Source organism: Sylvia atricapilla, chromosome 28, assembly GCF_009819655.1.
Source record: "Sylvia atricapilla isolate bSylAtr1 chromosome 28, bSylAtr1.pri, whole genome shotgun sequence".
Classification (NCBI taxonomy): domain Eukaryota; kingdom Metazoa; phylum Chordata; class Aves; order Passeriformes; family Sylviidae; genus Sylvia; species Sylvia atricapilla.
In genome coordinates, this window is record NC_089167.1 from 710,532 (window position 1) to 731,318 (window position 20,787).

General features: G+C 49.6%; 1 protein-coding gene and 1 long non-coding RNA gene across 2 annotated transcripts in view; one reads left to right on the plus strand and one right to left on the minus strand.

The window, feature by feature from the left end:
• Positions 1-2,543: 2,543 nt before the first annotated feature.
• LOC136372506 (uncharacterized) lies at positions 2,544-4,750 on the minus strand. Its single transcript, XR_010745496.1, has 3 exons — positions 4,486-4,750; positions 3,825-3,939; positions 2,544-3,006 (listed from the first exon to the last, which is right to left on the minus strand). It is a non-coding gene; the product is annotated as an uncharacterized lncRNA (long non-coding RNA).
• Positions 4,751-7,469: 2,719 nt separating this feature from the next.
• Positions 7,470-20,787, plus strand: part of SLC23A2 (solute carrier family 23 member 2) — a 52,407-nt gene continuing 39,089 nt past the window's right edge. Inside the window, 2 exon segments of the mRNA XM_066337249.1 lie at positions 7,470-7,580; positions 8,645-8,733. The gene's annotated coding sequence lies outside the window, so the exon portion shown is untranslated.

Consider the following 20,787-nt stretch of genomic DNA (forward strand, 5'->3'; position numbering starts at 1 on the left):
TTTGGCACTGAAGCAAAAAATTCTGTGGAGGAATCACAGTTTCATCCTGGGCTGTTAAAGCAAAGGGCAGCAAATCCACTAGTCACCACTAATTAATTTTGTTTTGAAATATTTACTTGGGCTGAAGTAGTAGCTGCTCTCAAGTCTTTAAAGGATTAGCTGCCTGCTACTCTTTATGCCTGCAACCATTTCTTTAAGCTGTTGCTGTAAATCATGCTGTTAACCTGTCATGAGAGGTTTTAACCTTCCTTCTCACCAGTGAGAAATGCCTGGTGCAGATGTCCCTGCTGATGTGACAGAAATCAAACATCCAGTCAGGTCCTCCGGGGTCTTTCCCCAGCTCCTTCAAGGAGAGAAAAGACAGAAAATTAATTTAGTGATAATTGTCTACATCAGGGTATTGCAAAGCCTGAGTTGGGGCTGTGAGGGGTTTAGGGAAGATGAGCTGGTTGATGCAGGAGCATCAGTTCCTGAGCTAAAGCCATGTGTAGCAAAGGAAGTGCTCTGGATCTAGAACAAATCCTCGAAGAAAACTGAACTCACCTCAGCAGGAATTATTTCTTACTCTCAGGCACCTGTTCAGTGTAAAACAGAAAGATCTCAGGTCCTTAAACCTACAAATACTAATTAGCATCACCATATAATTTTCTAGCAGTTTTCATTAATGTGTCATGAGAAGAAGTCTGCCAGCTCCTATAATCCTCATTTTTCTTGTCTCTCAACAGTAACAGTCCATATCACAGCATGACCTCTTCCCTGCTATTTTGGGTGGTTCTTTTTCAGACAAATGCCTTATTTTCTCTGTATTTGATACTGGAGGTCAAGTGAATCCTTTCTGCCTTTTATTGCACAAGAACAGAGGCAGGATTGTAACAGGGCCAGTGCAAATGTGCACCTAAAAATAAACCAGTGGACGGTCTCCAACTTCAAACACAAAAAGAGTATTTGTCGAGGTCTCTCTTTGTAGCATGACCGCATTGCAGATCACCGAGGAGACTCTTCAAAGTTCAGCTCACAAACACTCGGTGGTTTAATCCTCCCCACGAAACAAAGGCAACTCTTTGACTTGCATCCGTGGTCGGCTGCCACCCTGAACCTTTGGAAACCCCTGGAGCTGGCAGAGGCCCACTCTGGAGTGGATCACCCCGGGGACAATGGCAGTGTCTGGGGTGCTGCCCCCCACCCTGGCCACGGGCCTGGGGCTGCAGAGGGACAGGCAGGGCCACAGCCTTCTCTCACCTCTGCTGGAAACAATTCAGCAGTGGCAAGAGGGGCCAGAGCTTGCAGAACACTTCAGTGACACTGCTGGTCACTAATTCAGAACAGCAGAGAGGTGGCACTTCAGGCAGGGAAGGGGTTAACCAACTACAGGGCAATTTTCTGGGGAGAAGTTGGAGTTCATTGCTCCAGGCTCTCCGTGGATTTCTCTTTTTTTGTGTCCTTTCATCTCTGATTCTTGGTTCTCATCAGAACATGGGTTGCTAGTCCTTCCTCTGTTTTTCCTTGGCCTGGGAGCCTTGCAGGGCACGGCTGTGCCTTCACCTGTGAGCAGGAGCACAGAGGGAGAGCTGTGCTGGCAGGGAACTATAAATAGAGAGCTGGCCAGCCCTGTGGCATCTGTGCTTCTATAACTGCCCACTCTGCACTGACAAGCCCTGCTCCAGCTGTCAGGGCAAGGAGGAACTGCAGGCTGTCTGCAGAGCCAGCCCCAGAGCTGGAGCTGCCCACAGAACCCTGCTTTGGGCCCACTTCTCCCTCTGCCTCCAGGAGTTCTGCTTTTCCTCCGAGGGAGTGACCACTCCTGGTGTCTGCCCACTGGGATTGGGGCAGTTCAGGTTCAGAAGCTGCTTTGTAGAGGGCTCGTGGCCTAACTCGTGCCTCAGCACCACTAGTTTATTTATTTTGCCTCCTGGCCCTTGCCGGGGGAGGCTGGTGTGTTTGTGTCACTCCTGATGTCACCCTGTGGCTTTGTTGCTATGTGCTCACACGAGGCATTAAATGAGTCACAGGGTATAAAAGTGACCCGAGCCCATCTTTCCTCTGCGAGAATATTCCCGGGGAATGACTTGCAAGTGGGTTAAAGCAGGGGCTGTGTCTGCTCTCACTTCTCTGCTGAGGGATGAGTAAGCAGCTGCCAGGCACTGCTGCCTGTGCTGTGCAGGGTGAAGGACCTTCACTCGAACTCCCAGTGCAGGTGGCTGAAGAAAACCTCTCCTATTCTGTGCTATAAAATTCCTCTAAAGGACTTCAAAATGATCTTGTGCACCATGTCCACCTCGTTTTGGAAGTAGTTTAAGTGGGAATGAGCTGCTCTGGTCCTGCTTATCCACATCTGCCCACAGCAGCTGCTCTTCGTTCCCAGAGCTTTGAGCAGCCACACGTGAACGTGACACAAGGTGACAAATCCCAGCTTGTCTCCTGCTTGGAGACCGTCCCTGCAGATGCCTCAGGGTTCATCTGATGGGGAGAAGATCTAATGGAACAGAACTCCAGGGTGAGTGTGCCCAGGAGAGCAAAACCATCGGGAGCCATCAGCCCCGGGCTCCTGCTGTTGCCACAACACCTCAGAGGCAGATGTGGCTCCAGAGACTCAGCATTTTGACAAGGAGATCCTGGAGGAGAACAGACCCGGCAGGACAAAAGCAGGCTGCTTTCCTGGCCCCCTCCTGCTCCCACCCCTCCCAGGATTTAAGGGCTCTGGGCTCATTTCAGGAGCTGTGCTTTTGGGAAGCAGCCTGGGGATGAACTTGCAGAGGTGACTCAGTCCATCTCCTCCTCCTCCTGCCAAACACAGGCTTTGCCCCTGACTCAGCAACTGAAATCTCATTTCTTTAGTGCAGCCTTGAGGTACCAGACAGAAGAGCAGCAAGAAAATTACCTTCTCCTGCAGAGCACAGGCTGTCCAGCTGAGTTAGTGTCACCGGGAGCACTCTGTAGCACTCTCCCTGCCCTGTATCCTTGACAGCTTGGGATGAACATCCTGTGGCCAGTGTGACTTGAGCAACGCTACAGGGAGAAGCAGAGGGACCTGAAATGGGTTGTTTGTACTGTCCTGGGTTGTTTGCACTCTTCTCGTTGTTTGTACTCTCCTGGTTGTTTGTATTCTCCTGGCTCCCACAAACCTCGTCTCCACTTACAAAATATTTTGCAATCCCAAAGCTGAAGGAAGGTTTCCCTCTCTCCAAAACCTACCAGAGGGGAAACCATCGTGAGAGGACCAGCAGGGACCCAACAGCCCTGCAGCCACCAGCTCTGCTGTCCTGTCACCTCCTGATTTATTGATGACACGAAGTCAGGCTGCTGCTTTTTCTCCCCAGATACCACTGGCCCTACAGGGGCTCTGCCTCGTGGGTCGCTGGCTGCAGCCTCTGTAATTTGAGTACTTGGCCCAAGATCCTCGGACCAAAAGCTCTCTTTGCTACAGAGAGCACTTTGCACTAATTAAACTTCGTAAAAAGTCATCCTGCCTCCATTTTGCAGATGACAAACTGCGGGGGGGTTGAGCTCAGCTGGCAGAGCCCATCTCGGTTCTGAGAAACGCCTTTTTCCTGACTCGATTTCCACCTGACACTGGGGGAACAGCAGCTCACGGGTGTTCCCGAGATAATGAGGAATTCCTGTGGCTCGGGAGCCAGAGCAGTTTCCCACCAGTGGTATTTTAAACAAGGGCTGCTAACACTTGCTTTCCTCACCTCACCGAGTGAAACCCAGGGTCCTCCCCTCAGTTACTATCCCATATTCCAGAGGGAGAAGAAAAAACAAAAACACTGTTGGTTGAGTTGTTAATGGGTTTTTTTTGCTTATTTGGGGGAGTTTCCACTCACCTCCTAGGCTGCTGTTGAAATAGCAGGGCTTTCATTTTTATTTTGTCTAAGCCAGTGAAAGATGTTCCTGTTATCCATATACAGGAGTGCTGGATTTTTAATTACTGGACTCCATCTGTGGGATTCACACAGAATGTTATTAATCTAATGCAAGGCAGGCTATTTTTTATTTTATTTTATTTTTGTTATGTTATAAAAACTAAACTCAAAATACACCAAGAAAACAAGATTGGAAAGGAGCTATGGATCCCAGCCCCAAACTAACTGTGGGATGGTTTGGGTCCATTGGAAGGGACCATCTCATTCCACTCCCCTGCCAAGGATCCTAATGGCATCCTCAGATGCCATTCACTAGATTAATTCCTGGACACAAAGTTTTGATTTGGTCTTTTGGACATCCTGTGCTCAGATCAATGATTCACATCCCAGCCAAGGCAACGCTTGGATTTAAAATGGAAATTTTGAGTAAGATGCCAGCTAAAAACATTTCAGCATTTAAATTGATGCCAGTAATGTCCATGCTGCATCTGAGGAAAACCCTGACCTGCAGTTCTGTCCCTCCCCTGTGACCACACAGAGCAATGAAGAAACAACCAAAATAAAGCTGGGGAATGTCCTCAGTAAAGCTGCTGTTATGTGATAGGGTGCAGCAACACCTCACCTGTTCAGGTAAGTCCCTGAGTGAGCTCTGAGGAGCTCAGGTAATCCAGACATGATGTAGGGCAGAGGAGAGAACAAAGGCAACGTGTCTCCTTCTGGATCTCCAAGGTCTGCACACCAAATGATTGATAACTGCTCATTTCTCCTGCTGCGTGGTCAGGAAGGATGTGCACATCTCATGGCTCCAATTCTTCCAGCTTTTTTATGGACCTGTGAATCATTCAGGCAGGGAGTGATTGAATGTTTAGATAAGTACCTCAGGATTCTTCACTGCGTTTTAATAATTACAAATTATATATGCTAATAATCCCAGTAAAATTGTTTCTACTTCTGTAGCAGGACAGTGTGATGGCATAAAATGGGCTCTGACTTTCGGAACGAGGGAAATGCCAGGGAATTTTCTCAAACTTTGCAGCACGAGAGGTCACCTGGAAGGGAATTTATCCAATGAAGAGGAAAAAGGACTGAAAAAGACTTGACTGGGTTTGAGCCCCTGGTTCCAGGGCGTCTAGCTGTGTCAAATTCAATTCTTGGAGCACTAAATCCACCTTTATCATCCTTCCCTGGCTTGTCCTTGGGATTATCACAATCCCGAGGTTTTCATCTGTTCCATTTCCATCTGACTGATGTGTTTTCTCTCAGTGTATTGTATTTCCCTCTGCCACCTTCCGCCCGGGGAGGGCAGGTGGGGAAATTGTAACACTCTTAGATCAAATAAACAGCGGCGGGCCTCTGTCCCTGCCCCGGAACACGGGGAGCCCCTGAGCACACACGATCCATCTTCCTGCACAAACTCCTGTCAGCAGCAAAACTGCTGCAGCCTCCATCAATCTGGCATTACTTAAATGTCCCTCCCATCACGGCCCCACGCTCCCCACCCTGACAAACAAAGGCTTTTAACGTTTAAAAGCCGCCCTGAAGTCTGCATCTGCATTTGGGATGAGGCCAGGTATTGAATAATGCCAAGGACTGATATCCACAATCAAGCATTGTGCCTCAGCCTGCCCTATAGAGTTCTCCATATCTCTCATTGGAAAACCTTTTAGAAGCTTAACCAGGAGAGTATTGCAGTGAACGTGGAAAAAAAAATATGCCTGAGGATAAGCACAAATGCTCCAGAGGCCCTGTAGGGTGTCTGGTGTTAAAGTAAGGCCCTGGGTTTTAATGGGATGAAACCCTCTTTCTGGGGGAGCGGGAGGGAAGGGCTTGGACAGCTGGTGAATAAACATTCCTGGTCACCAAACACTGCACAAACAGCCACGTTTGGAGCAAGGATCCAAAAGATCAGCAGAGAATTGCAGGTCTGGGTGACACTTAGTGCCAGTGCTCTGGGGAGCACTTTCCCATTGACTCGGGGCTGCACCTTAATTCAATCTCAGCAGAGCTGGGGGAGAAAGCCCAGCATGGGCCAGTGTCTCCTCAAGGACAGCTGGTGGAAGGAGAAAGGGCAGGAATGAGCTGCAGGGGCTCGGCCCTGGCTGCCCAGAACAGCCCTGAGCAAGGGAAGGAGCCACGGGCTGATGTGTCTGACAACTGCACGTTGTGGAAAGGGCAGGACACAAATTAGAGCGAGTTAACATTGTCAGGAGCCATTAGGGATGTCAGATGTTGCCGAGAGGGACGTGAGAGAGGCAGCGTCCAGGGCTGGGAACCGAGCTGCAGACGTCAGTGGTGCCTGAAAACATCCAGCTCCGAGGGCTGGGTGGGGAGGGTTTGTCACATTTGTGTCACTTTTGTGCTGGCCCCCACCAGAAAACTGGAAATCTCAGAAAAAATGGTGTTTTCAGGCGAGGGTTGTGGATGTGGTGGAGGTGTCATCTAAGGGGACTCAGCCTCCTCCAGTACAACAGGGGAGGTTTAGGTTTGCCATCAAGATGAATTTCTTCAAGAGAAGGTGATTAGGCACTGGAATGGGCTGCCCAGGGAGATGGTGGAGTTACCAACCCTGGAGGTGTTTAAGGAAATAATTGTGTGTGGCACTCAGTGCTTTGGTCTGGTTGGGATCATGGTGATTTGGCAAAGGCTAGGCTTGACCTCAAGAAGTCTTTTCCCACTTAAATGATTCTGTGATTCTTCTGTTCCACCCTAAACTCACTATCCTATGGTAAAAGTTGGATTTTTCCTAAAATATAATAATAATTAAAAAAAAAAAAAAATCCAAAAAGAAACCCCAAAGCAAAGCCCCAGGAGGGCCAAGGCTGGAGGCACCAAGCAAACACATTTTCCTAGGGGCTGCAGAGGGATCCCAGATGAGGGGCTCAAGGGGCTTTTTTTGGGATCTTTATCAATATCTATCAAAAAAACCAGTAATACCCATCAATATGTGCACTGAGGGGTCAGAGATGGAGGAGCCTCTGCTCCCTGGGGACCAGCAATGGGACAAGAGGCAACGGGCACAAACTGATGCCCACAAAGTTCCACCTGGACGTGAGGAGGAACTTTCCTGCTCAGGTGACCAAGTAGTGATTCCTAGAACCAGAATAACAGAATAACACGATCTCCTGAGTTGGGAGGGAGCCCTCAGGAGCACCGATCCCAGTGTGAGCCTCGCACAGGACACCCCAATGACCCCACAGTGTTCCTGAGAGCCTTATCCCATCACTGCTGGTTCATTGCCATCCCTCAGGCCACGGCCATCCCCTGGGGATGCTGTCGGTGCTGCATTGCCCAGGGAGGCAGCGGAATGTCCTCACCGGGGATATTCCAAACCCGGCCGGACACATCCCGGCCCGTGCGCTCCGAGATGCTCCGAGCAGGCGGCTCGGCCCACACGCCCCACTGCGGTCCCTTCACCCATCCCGTCACTCTGAGATTTTAGCATCCTTCCTGCACAAACCCTTAACACGTCCCCGCGGCCGGAGCCTTCTCCCTCGGGGCACAGGAGGCTATTCCCCTCACGGGGCCGGCCCCGCCATGGCGGCCGAGCCCTGAGGGAGCCGGGCCCGCGCCATCTTGTCGGGGGCGGAGCGGGTCCCGCCGCCCGCCCCTCGCCGTGCCTTACCGGGGCCGCCCGGCCCCGCCGCGCTCGCCGCCGACACCGAGGCGAGCCGAGCCGCAGCCCCCAGCGCCATTGCCGCCTTCAGCCCGCCATGGCAGGTGAGCGCGTCCTCTGCCTCCTGCTCCCGCCGCCGCCCGCCCGCCAGGGAGCAGCTCCGCGGCGGCGCTTCCCCTCGGCGCTCGGCGCTCTCCCCTCATCGCTTTCCTCTCATCGCCTTCCCCTCAGCGCTCGGCGCTCTCCCCTCATCGCTCTCCCCTCATCGCCTTCCCCTCAGCGCTCGGCGCTCTCCCCTCAGCGCTCGCCGCTCTCCCCTCAGCGCTCTCCCCTCATCGCCTTCCCCTCATCGCTTTCCTCTCATCGCTCTCCCCTCAGCGCTCATCGCTCTCCCCTCGTCGCCTTCCCCTCAGCGCTCATGGCTCTCCCCTCATGGCTCTCCCCTCAGCGCTCATCGCTCTCCCCTCGGCGCTCTCCCCTCATGGCTCTCCCCTCATGGCTCTCCCCTCATGGCTCTCCCCTCAGCCTCCCCGCCCGCTGTCACCTCCATGCTGCCCTCAGATCCCTCGCTGCCGGCCCGGAGGGTCGCGGCTCTCCCCTCAGCCTCCACCATGTTAGCCGGCCGCGGTTCACCTTGGCCGCGCCGTCCGCACCTCCGCGCTCCTCCTTTCCCTTTTATTTCTCCTTCGCGGCTTGAATAAACCCTTCCCCGCGGCTCCGCGGCTCCGTTTGGGGGCTCGGTGTCGCCTGCAGGGGCTGGGGAAGGGGCGCGGGGGATGCTCAGGGTGGCACCTGCGGCACGGTCACCTGCCCGCAGAGCAGGACGGCATCGATCCCGGGCGGGGTCTGCTCCTGCCGCCGCTGAGCTAATCATTTATATACATTAATTATTTTTATTAATTATTTTTATTAACTGGGTTGTTTGGTTAGGGTGTTGGTTTTTGTTTTTGGTTTTTTTTTTTCCCCTTTAATCTGAAACAAAATGGGTGACGAGAGCCGTAAGCTTGCAGATGGGATGGAGAAATGCAGGTTAATTCTCCCCTGGTCCTGAAGGGGTGGCCTCGCTCTTCCCTGATCCCGTTCTCGTGATACGCTTTAAAGCTTCCCCCCCCATTTTAAAATTATTTATTGGTTGTTTTTTGTTTTTTTTTTTTTTTTTCTTTTCCAGTGCACATCGAGGCAGTAAATATTTCCGTTTTCTGCTTTGAAACTTGCAAGCCCCGTTTGAAATCTTGTGCGGTTTTCTTTTGTTTTAAGGTACATTTTGGGTAGAAAGAAGTGATGTAGGTAGCGCAGAAAAATGCCCAAACAAAGCTTGTTGCACGCCTCTTCGGCTTCCCAGAATCAGGACTAACCCCTATCATCTATCCCTGTTATCAGTGCCTTTCTTCCATAACAGCTGGGAACGAGGCAGAGGCTTTCCAGTTTTATTGCCATCCCTTCATTTTGGAGCTTCATTTTGGAGCTTCATTTTGGAGCATCAAAGGCAGCAGCAGGGCCGCTGGAAGATTCTGGCAGGGGAAGGGAAATCCCCAAGGTTTAGGACAAGGTAAAGACCTGGCCTGTTAAATTTTTTTCCGCCTTGTCATTTCCCACGTGCAGCTGACTCCCGGGGTGAGTTCAGTGCCAGGTAAATGGCAGGCTCCCTGTTGCTGGGCTTTAATTTTCAGTAACACCAAATGCTTTATGTTCACAGGGAGCTTAATATGTCTGTGTGTGTCCTCACTGCAGCATAGTGCTGCCAGGCTTGAGCAGGCTTTAAATTCCCCAGTTTAAGCATTAAAAAAAAGGAGCTGGTTTGGATAGTGCTTTTCCTGGCAGGTGGAGTTTGATGCAGGCTCTAGAACAAAGTGGAGAAGCAGAACCAATGCTGGAGTGATGAGCTGCACAGTGCCAGAGCCAAGTTTAACTACACACCTTGGTCTGCCAGGTAATTTCAGTGTAGATAAAGGATTGCTGGACGAGTAGCACAGGCAAGCAAACTGGAAAATAATCCTTGAGATGTGTAGAACGGTTGGGTTAGTTGATGAGCTCTTTGCACCCCTACTCTTAGCTCCCAGAAATTAGAGCAGTGTTAAAACATGGAGGTGCACTGAAACAAATTCAGCCTTGGGCTAACAAGGAGGTTAAGCAAGCCCTGAGATTTTTATCACGGATTTAAACAAAGCTTCATCAAGGTGCTGAGAGGACTTGAAAATGTCTTGTCAGAGCCCTGGGGACAAGAGGAGGTCTCACTGGGGTTCTCAGGGGTGGCTTGTGCTCCTGCTGTGCCTGAAGAGGCCAAACTGAATGGTTTAAGATCCATCCCAGGGTGGCACTGGGCTTTAAGCCGTGCTTTGAGGCAGGCTCAGCTTTGCTGAGCTCTCTGGAAGCACAGGGCTCTCAGCAGATGGAAGGAACGTGTGGGAATTGGGTTCTCTCAGAGCATGGGCCTGTTGCTTCTTCAGCATTTTCAGCTTGGAAACAGATCAGAAGGAGAAGCAGTTTCTCCTGCAGTGGGAAGATTGGGGCTGATGGGTGTCCCTCACCCCCTGGCAGTGTCCCTTGGGTGCTGGGACACCCCTGGAGGGATGGCAGCTCAGTCAGGGGTTAGCCCACCAAAGCCTTGTGTCTCTATGGCAGGCAATTCTGTTCAGGGAATTTTTGTGCTCTTTGCCTTCCCTGAGTCCAGGCAGACCTTAGTGTACCCCCTAAGCCCATAGCAGGGGGTCTGTGGGTGTATTTAAACCTTGCTGATAGGAGAATTCATGTCTCATGAGATTGTCTAACGTGGAGTTTCTGTAGGGCCGTTTCTTCAATAGATTTATTTTGCTTTTGAACACTTCTTTATGTGTTTATCCTTAGAGGAGAAAATGCAGATGGCTGCACACAGCCCTTCTGCTTCCATTGCAGCTGAGGGCTTATATGTTGCTGGAAAATCTATTTATATCAAATGTTATTTATGAAGGCTCTGTGGTCATGACATGGCCTGACAATTCCAGGGGGCGGGTTATTTTACTTAAAAGCTGCAGGAAGACAATATTGACAGGATGAGTAAGAGACGAGCATCCTGACGTAGTGAAGGCAGGAGGAAAATAAATCATTGCAAATGAAAGTTCTTGCTGTGTTCTCCAGCCTTCCCCAGGGTGTTCAGACACAGCCAGCTTCGTGGGGTGCACTGAGTATTTCTGTCAGTACTCGGGAGCACATTTGCTTTATGGGCAAATGGTTCTGGTTGTTATGAGCTGTCTCAGGACAGGGTTTCTTTGATGGCAGGAAAGAAGTCTGATGATATTTGGCTGTTTTCAGGTTGTGGGAAGGAAATGTTTGCTGTCTGAATGTTTTTTTCTGTTGGTGATGAATCTACACGGGGATTTCTTGCCATGGCAATTTGGCCCGGAAAGGAGCAGAGCTACTTCCTTGGAAAGGCAGTTGGGATGTTGAGACATCGCTGGCATTTGCTGAGGAGAGAGAGAGAGAAGAGGAGACAGAACTGAACTTGTAGCTCAGGAGTCTCCTGTTGTAATTTCAGCCCTTCCACTGCCATTCATCCCGTTTCTGCTGCCGAGCAGTGGGAGTGTGTGTGGCCAGCAGTGCCCCGGGGTTGTGACACCTTCTCCAGAGGGACCAGGAGCTGAGATTGGGTTTTGTGGTCCCCAGTGTTGTCATCAGCCCCGTCAGCAGTGAGTCAGCCTCGCCTGGGAGCCGTGACTCTTCCCTTGACTCTGCTGTGAGCCCAGGGCACAGTTTGGCTCTGAGAACTCCAGAGTGGTTTTGGGAAGGATGAATTGGCCACGAGGCTTGTGCCCAAAGCACTGGGTTTGGGAGTCTCATTCCTGTGGGACTGGATGGAAATGCTCTGTGTTCCCATCCCACAGCTCCATTGGATTGTTCCCTGAGGAATGGCTGGGCTGGAGGTAACTGTAAGACTCGAGTATGTTAAAGAGTTGATAATTAGAAATTCAATGATCTGAATCTTCCCATGTCTCAGTTCTCAGGCCAGAAGATGCAAGTGCTGATTAAGGAGGGGACGGGGCACTTAACATCCAAGTGTCTGCCCTTACTTACTTCATTTTAATACTACTTCTAAATAGCAGCTTCAAGAGAGAATAAACTTTATCCTATTTTGCTGAAAGGGTATTTCCAGAGCTCCTTCTCAACGCATTCAGGCAACCAGAATATTTTATTCTTCCCTCAAAACCCACGTTACTAAGCAGTAATAAATCTGTGTGTGTTTCTAAGGGTGTCCCAAGCATCTTCTGGGATGGCATGGTAAGATTTTAGCTGCGTGTTTTGAAGACTGAAACATCTCTGTCCTCTGAACCAGGAATGTTTTGATCTTGGACTTGCGTCAGCAGAGTGCCTGAGAAAACAAGCTTTGTCTGATAGTTGTATTTTTAGGAGCAGAGGAGTCCAGTTGTTGTGGTGGAGGAGCTGAGCTGTCCCACGTACATGTACCTGGGAATATCCGAACTTCCCAAGCTCTGTGTGCTCTGAAAACAGCAACTGACCTGCTTTCTGTGTGTTTGGGTTAAACCAGCAAGTGCCCTTCCTGATAACAGGGACTGTTTAAATTTGTCACCCACTTTATGCTCAGCTCAGAGTAAAACTGCTCGAAGAACAGGCCTCAAATGAGTAGGATAGTGAAGGAGGGGTTGACTCACCGTTTTTTGGGTTTGACTGTTTGGAAACACGAGTCACCAAACTGATTTTGAATTTGACTTTGAAGGGCTCCATGTTTGCCACTTTGTCCTCTGAATTTATATTTAAATAATCAAACTGTTGCAGGGCTCGTGCCATTCCAGCAGTTGGCTGAAGCATTTTGGGAATGCAGAGTGGTGGGAAAGTAAGTGAAAAACAGTTTCAGGGGGGTTTGAGCACTGACATTCCTGGGCATTAACCTCGGGGGTGAGCTTTGAGCAGTTTGGGCTCTCCATGGAGCAACACATTTTAATTGGCTTTGCTCCTGTTTTGCATGGCCCTGGAATGGCAGCCCAGGGAAATAATGTCGATTTTAGTGGTTTGCTGGCTGTTACCCATTTGTGAGATTGTAAAAGTTAACAGAACAAAGTGCAGCTTTAACAGGAAGGCACCTTAAACACTAATGCACTTGGCTGTGTTTATTTGCTGGGGTGGTTAATGTGAATTTATCCCAGGCTGCCAGCCTCTGGAAGTTCCATGGATCTGCTGCTAGCAATGGCAAGGAAATGCTGGAATTCTTTGGCCACCAAGCCCAGCTTTGCTGAGCACCCTGTTTTCTAGCCCAGAAGCCACCACCTGAAGGGTTTCTTATTTTTCTGACCTGACTCATGTTATCACTTAACTGCTGCATCTTGAGTTTCAGCTGGAAGCTCAGCTCAGGTGCTGCTGCGTTGTGCTTTCAAAGGGGATTGTGTGTAAATGTTCTTAGCAGCATTCAAGGTCGAGAGGATCTCATGAAACGGGCACGTGACTCTGTGTCATGACTTTCACTTTTTATTTAGGAGCTTGGAAGGGAAATAAAATGCTCTGCAAAGTTAGCAACCCTTCTTTTGTGTGCTGATTGAAATGGATCTGTCTCGGAGCTAATAGCACTTAGTGGACTCTGCCGTGGGAAGGTTTGAATTTTTATGGACTCTTTGAATCCCTGTGACAGGAAAAACTAATTTTGCTCTGTTTATTGCTTGTCCTTTGTGTGGAGAATCCTGTATCCAGACCCTCACCATACCCAAGCAAAGGAAACACATCCTTGTTTTTGCAGGCTCTAAAGCTCCAGCTCTTCACAGCTTACAGCAGCTTTTTTTTCTTCCCTTCTCTTTTTCATATTTTGCATGGAATTAATTTTTTTTCCAGAGGGTAGCTTAAGTCTTCCTGTTGCAAACAGCGTTTTTTGGACATATTTTAAGAGCTTGGGGTTTTTGATAAAAGCAGACAGATCATGGTTTCCTGAGGAGCATTTTGTTGCATTAAGACCAAGCCTAAGGAGTAATTTGGATTGAGACTGACAAGAAAGAAATTGGAGCTGCAGGTCCCTGTTCATAAGCTCAGACTGCAGGAAATAATTGCAGTATTCTCATACTGTTCTGTGTCCTTTCAGCTCTGGGAACAATAACAATTACCAGTCATTTGCTGATATTGGATGTATTTGCATGGGTGCCGTTTAATTCTGTGTGTGGAATTTTGGGAGCTTGTGCTGATCAGAGTCATTATTCCCAGTATAATCTCACAGGGCTCTGGTCTGATTTATTCAGCCTCTTGGACACTTGTTACTTGTAATTATTTCAGCTCACTGATAGATGATTTTAAAACTCAAAAACAAACAAAAAAGGACAGAGGAGGGAGAGGATTTGGGGTTCTTTTCATACCCAGGTGCTGGGGGTTTGCTGTAGCCCTGTCAGATGTTTTCCTTGTCCATCTGTCCTGTTGGCAAATACCAGGAAAGGCAAAGGATGGAGGGCTGAGCTCCTTTGGAGTCGTGGTCCTCCCCATAAAAACCCGTCTGAAAACCCCTCCTGAAGCAGGGGAAGAGCTGCTGCTGCTGTAAACATCCCCTGCTAATGAGCTGCTCTGCCTTGGAGGGGATCAAACACGGCTAATGCTTCTCATGGAGATGCCTAATCAGGCACAATAGAGCCGAGCAAAGCTGTCAATTAAACCTTCTATTAAATTTCTCGGTATAAATGAGCCTGAACCCGCAGCACTGTCTGAGCTCCCCTCCTTGGCTGTTGGTAAAGGTTTTGTGATCAGTATTAGCCCAGGTTTGGAGCTCACTTAGGTACACTCCATCTGCATTGGTCGTTTCTCCTAATTATTCAAAGGGCAAAATGTGTGCTGAAGTGCTGTTCCTTCAAATAGCAGCAGCTAAGAAGTCTTGCATTTATCTCGTGCCAATTAAGTGAGAATAAGTGTGATTATTTTGTTAAAAGCGGTGCTGAAACACATCTGCCAAAGAGCCCTGAAGGTGAAGCAGCAATTAAGGCACAATATTAAACTCACAGTATAGGTTAAAAAAGGATTGGTTTACTGGCAGAAATCACACAGATGTCCAGTAAAGGTGACCTGGAGGTTTATTGTACTAACTTTTGCCAAAGTACTTTTTTAAAAAGTCTTCCCAAACCCAAGAAGTTTTCCTTCAATAACCTATGGTTGGTAAAAATATTGTTGCATGTAGCGTGAACTATGAAAATATTATAATTCTTGGTGCTTTTCTTGAGCAGCCAGTTGAGTGTTAAACTGGCTGTTCCATTTCTGTCCCTTCTCTTGGAGAAGCCACTTAACCTTGACCAGTTGTGTTGCTCACGGGGACGTTTAATGCATTAATATCTATTTAATGTCTTCTTCATTCTCCGCTCGCGCAGGGAGGGAAATCTTCAAAGCCACTGCACTGAATGACAGTCCCCATCTCTGCCTGGTGACATGGTGTGTGACACAGGGCTGAGGTGGCAGCAGGTCCTGTCCCCTCCTGCTGCACTGTCCCCATGCATTCAGAGAGTGCAAGGAGCAGTAAATGCACGTTTCTGAGGAGGTCAGTGCTGGTGGCTGGGCAGGAGCTGCTTTCACCTGAACCTGTCTGGAGCAGGAGTCACCCAGCAGGGCTGGCTGAACACAACCACTGCCAGGCTTGTTGTGAAATTAATAAATTAGTAATTGCTCGGCTTAACGCGTGGGAATCAAACCCGGGGCTGCTTACAGTTGTTGGGTGTGTGGGCAGGGAGTGAGGAGTGCTGGTTTGGCTCAAGTAGCATTAATGGTAATAATGATTTAATTTTTCCCCAGGGGCTGTGGGAAACCGAGCTGTGCTTGGTGACCAAAGCTCCCGGGGCAAACAGCTGGGCCCCGGGTTATTGGTGGGAATATCAGCTTCTGGTTTTGCTAATACAGTGACTAATGGCATCTGTTCCTGCTCTGTGACACCGAGAGATGCTCACCTGTGCCCTGCCTTGTGCCAGCTCCAGCAGGAAACTTCTCCTGCTGCTTTGGGTTTGGCTCCAGGTCAGGACCTGCAAACCCTGATGTGGTGCCAGCCCACCCTGGGCAGGGCTTGGAGCAGCCGTGCCAGGTTTGTGCTCCTGAAGGATCCTGAAGCCAGGAGGATCCTGTCCTGCAGCACAGCAGACTGCTGCACACCCCCTCAGCCTCGGGAGCCTTGGACCATTTCCTCTGTAAGTGGTGTAAATTCGCTGATTATTCCCAGGAAAGGTTTTGAAGTAATCTCGAAGGAGCGAAAGGTCACTGAGCAAGAAGGGCATAACTCTCCCAACTGGATAATTAAAAAGAAAATTAAAAAGTGTGCCAAGTTGAGATTGACTTGTGGCCATGCTTTGAAGATTAAAAGGGCTTTTTTTTTTCATTTCAAATGCAGGAGGTTGGGATTGGTGGGAGGACGAGTTGTGGCTGCTGGAGCAGTTGGGCTGTGAATTACTGAGCTGTGAACGAGATCCCAGGATCACTGACCAAACCCACGGATATCTGCTCTTTCTCCCCTCTGCTTTTTAAGGCATTTAGTCTTGCAGCTGGAGTTCTCAGCCTGGCTTCTCACTGTGAAAAGCAGGACGATTTTTAGGCATCCAAGCAAATGACATGCTGAATGAAAAACTAAACAAATTATTTTGCATGGAAGTGCTTTGCCTTTAGAAAATTAAAATAGCAGCTTCACCTAAAGGGTGGGACTTTCCATGTTCTTTGCACAGCCTGCTGGATTTTTGTGTACAGGAGTTCAGAAACTATTCTGCTGTCACAAAAATAGGGAGAGAAAGCTACAGTGTGAGTGTGCAAACTAACTGGTGACTGGTGTGTCAAATTTGGCCGTGGTTCCCTAGGCATGGAATGAGTTGGGATGGGACCTCAAAGCCGGTCCAGTGCCACCCTGTGCTGTGAGCAGGGACTTCTCCCACTGTCCCAGGGTGCTCCAAGCCCTTGGGCACTTCCAGGGGTGGGGATTCCGGGAATAATGATGCGTTAGGGGTAATCTGGGAGTGCTCCGAGGTAATGATGCGTTAAGGTTCACTACCTCTTACCATGTTGCCCAGGCTTTGCTTCTGTCTTTTCTTCTGATACAAAGCATTTGAGCTTTACCTTTAATTACAGAATACCTGGAGCTCCAGGAAAGGAGTCTGGCTTAGGTTATGGACACGGTGAATACAATAACACACTCAAAAAGACACATTCCTTCTCAATAATTTTGGAAGTGCTTTGATCGTGGCCTGTGGAGTGTAGGGCTTTGGCTTCACTGTTCTTTTGTTGTTCTTTCTTGACAATGATAATTATAATCAGCCACAGGTATTCTTAAAGGCACGTCCATCTTGAATTTCCTTTTTACACAGAACTCTGTCTCTGCTTTGATGTACATCTCAAATCCTGGGTTCTCCTACAAGTGTTTAAAAACACCCCATTGCAGGCCAAGTTCTAATAAACACCTTAATCATACAGGTTGTGGATGAAGTAGGGATTTAAGAACAGAAGTTGGCCATAAAGCATTGCATTATCCGGCTGGAAATGTGGGGTTTTTTGCCCCAAGGTGTCCTTTCTCTAGAAGAGAGGGATCTGTGGGGTCAGCCAGTGCACAGGGGACACACTCAGTAGGGGCCAGGACTGTTCTCTGAATTACCTGCTAAACTTTCAGAGCAATTCCAGTAATCCTCAGCGTCCATTTGAGTCAGCACTAGGGAAGAGCAGGAGATGTTTTCATCTTGCAGCAGATCTGGTAAGTGCTTTTTCAAAGAATTCATAATTCGGTGAATTTATAAACATCCCTCTAAGATCAAACTTAATAGCTGAGGCTTTCTGCTGTTCCCCGTTGTGGGTGGAAGTGGATCTATTTATTGTGCCCGGGTGTGATGCTATTTTCTGTGTTTGCTGTACTATGTTAAGTATGTTCTGGAGGATGTTCCTGAGAGGCTGCTGATTAAATAAGCTGATGTAAAAGATCACATATTTGCTGTGGCTTTGGGAGGAAGAATACTTAAATTAGGAGATCACTACAAAAATGTAGTGAGGGGGCTCATTGAGCTGTCAGAAAGGAGGCCTCCTCCACCTCACCCTCTGGATGAAACAGGATGTTCTTGCAGGGAAGCTGTGCCTCTCCCTGAGCACTGCTGGCACCGAGTGACAGCATCACTCTTGCTTTTGGGTGGTTTTCTTGTTCTTGCTGAAGTTTCAGAGGAGGGATTTGGTTTCCAGGTGTTTGCAGCGCCTGGGTTGCATTATTGTTGTTTTGGTGATGGGGCTTAACCACCCTGTGCAGGGTGAACAGGGAACTTCAGAGGAGGATTTTATCCTGCCCAAATGCTGCAAAACTGCAGAGAATAAATCCTCAGAATAAATATTCCAGCTGGGAACGTCAGTAGTTTACCAATGTCTGTCCAAGAGCAAACAATTTGGCTGGAGCACTCGGAAGTGTTGGGTCATCCTGAGACTGAGCACTGTCTGAGAAAGGAGGCAAAAAATTGAATTGTTTCGTAATTATCAAAGTGAACTCCTCCTAGGAGTAACATTTCCAAGCAGCAGGAACACTTCCACAGTTTGCCTGTCAGATATTAAGCAGGTAATAAAAATGACGAGTGGATTTGTCAGACCATCACAACCAAGCTCCTCCCCAGGCTGAAGCAGAGCAGGATAAATCCTCTGCTGTGATTCACCTCCCACAGTAAAGTGCAGCCACACGCAGCTCTTGGCTGTTCATTCCCACACCAGTTTGGACCTTGAAGCTGCCCTATGAAATATTTCAGTGCTTGAGCCAGTGGAGTTACGTTTTGAGTTAGCATTCCCTGGAGTATGACAGTGATTCCAGCTCCTGCTCACTGCAGGGAATTGTAACCCAACCAGCCGTGCTTGGATCTGTCCTGACATCAGTCCTGGCAGCTGGGATTGCAGTGGAGGTACCCAGATTAGCAGGTGGTTTATTTGGATTGAGTGTAAATGCAGTGTAATCAGAAATAAATCGTTCTAATATTGAAATCCTCCACTCGCCGGTGATGAATTTTGGAGCGATTAGTTTTAATTGCAAGGTAAATAAGACAAGTCTTTGATTGCATACTTAGGAATTTTAATTGCATTGAACTCAATTATACTTTGAACTGTCATATTCAGGGCAAGAAGTATTTGAGTCCCTAGCATTGTGTAATCCAACTATTAAAAAAATAGCTGGATTAAACAGCAGCTGGATGTCGGAGTAGAAGAAGCAAGTGGCTTACTTATTTCGAAACACAAAGTTTTCCTCTTGCCGTTGATCACTCAGTCCTGGAGCTCCCTGGGAGCACATCAAACACCTTTGATGCTAAAACAACTTCCAGCATGTTCCTTAAAAGCGTTACAGGTCGGTGATCTGCAGCCAGTCTGGGTACAGCAGTTGCTGTTCTGTGGTCTCAAGGTTTGATGGTGTTTGTGTTAAGGGCTCTGAGATTTCTTTACACTGAAATTAAGATACTGTGTTGGTGAAAACATTGGGAATTCAGAAGGAAGGAGGAAGGGATCTGATAATCTAAAAAGGGAGCAAACAGAGGGGGGAAGCCTTTCAACATCTCTTTGCAGCGGGGATTAAAGGCTGGAATATCCTTTAGTTTGTGTGCACACCGCACAGAGGAGCGGAGATCACGGGGCTGAGCGAGGAGTGAAGGAGGAGCATTGCACAGGACGGGCATCAGCTCTCAGTTAACTGAACCCTGCTCAGCCTTTGGCTCTTGGATCTGGGACTGAGCACACACTGAGCCCGGAGCAGCGGGTTCTGACTTGTGTGGGGCTGCTGGGGCTGGACAGAGCTGGGGGGCTGGACAGAGCTGGGGGGCTGGACAGAGCTGGGGGGCTGGACAGAGCTGGGGGGCTGGATGGACCTGGGGGGCTGGATGGACTGGGGGGACTGAACAGAACCAGGGGGCTGGATGGACCTGGGGGGACTGGACAGAACCAGGGGGGCTGGATGGACCTGGGGGGCTGGATGGACTGGGGGGACTGGACAGAGCTGGAGGGGCTGGATGGATCTGGGGGGACTGGACAGAGCCAGGGGGCTGGATGGACCTGGAAGGGCTGGATGGACCTGGGGGAGATGAATGGACTGGGGAGACTGGATGGACTGGGGGGACTGGACAGAGCCAGGGGGCTGGATGGACTGGGGGGACTGGACAGAGCCAGGGGGCTGGATGGACTGGGGGGACTGGACAGAACCAGGGGGCTGGATGGACCTGGGGGGCTGGATGGACCTGGAAGGGCTGGATGGACTGGGGGGACTGGACAGGGCTGGAGGGGCTGGATGGACCTGGAGGAGCTGGACAGCACTGGCAGCTTGTCTCTGGCTCCACACATTGGGGTGCAGAAAGGACATTTCAGGTGCAGTGAGCTCATCTCTGTGCCCTCAGGCTCCACGCTCTTGACGCGCTCTCCCTTGGGTGCAAGGGGTGGAGGCACTGCCGGTAAATCCAGGCAGAAGCTGCTCACTGGGTGCTGCTTTGTGGAGGCCTGTTCTGGTTCTGGCTTCAGTATCAGTTGTCTCGTTGGTCACTTGAAAAGGGAAATGGGGGATAGGGATGGGATCAGTGGCAGCTTGAGGCAGGGGCTGTGATGTGACAAATTGCAAAGCGATGCTCAGGAGTGTAAGGGCAGCCTTAGGCAGGGCTGTGCTCCCACAGAACGGGAGTGGGGCAAGGAGGAGATCTGTGGGAAGCAATTCTTGAATGCCAGAATTGTTTGGGGTGGAAAAGACCTTTAAGGTCAAGTCCAGCCACTGAGCCAGCGCTGCCATGTCGATCACTAAACCATGAATGCCACATCTCCATGACTTTTAGACACCTCCAGGGGCAAGGACTCACCCAGTTCCCTGGGCAGCCTGTTCCCTTTAGTTATTCCTTATAGTTTTGTTGTTATTTCACTTCTCCTGCATCCCTTTCCCTCTCACTTTGCCCTGTGCCCATCATTGTTACTCAGCGTTTTCCACTGGGGAAGTGGGTGAGCCCAGCACGAGTCCTGGTGTGTTTTCAGTTCCCAGTGAGGCTGAGGATCACTGACCCTTGTCTCGGGAAGAGCTCTGAGACCTGGGACCTCTCAGAAATTTCTCCAGTTGCCGATACAAACATTCCCGCGCCGAGTTGCACAAGGGAGGCTGATGGAAAAACACTTGGAGAAAAGCCCCATCCAGATTCCATCTGCTGCAGCCAAGCATGTCAGCATTCGTGCCAGTTGTGTTGGGGAGGCTCTGGGCTGGGTGTTCTCCCCATGGAGCTGCACTTTGTGGCTCCCGGGGCTGCGCCGCTTTGCGTAAACCCGGCGGAGGCCTGGAGTAACCAGGGAGTAAGTGGGGTGTAACCGGGGTGTCCAGGGCTGCCTCCTGCCCCACCCCGCTGTAACCACGGCCTGGGATTGGGC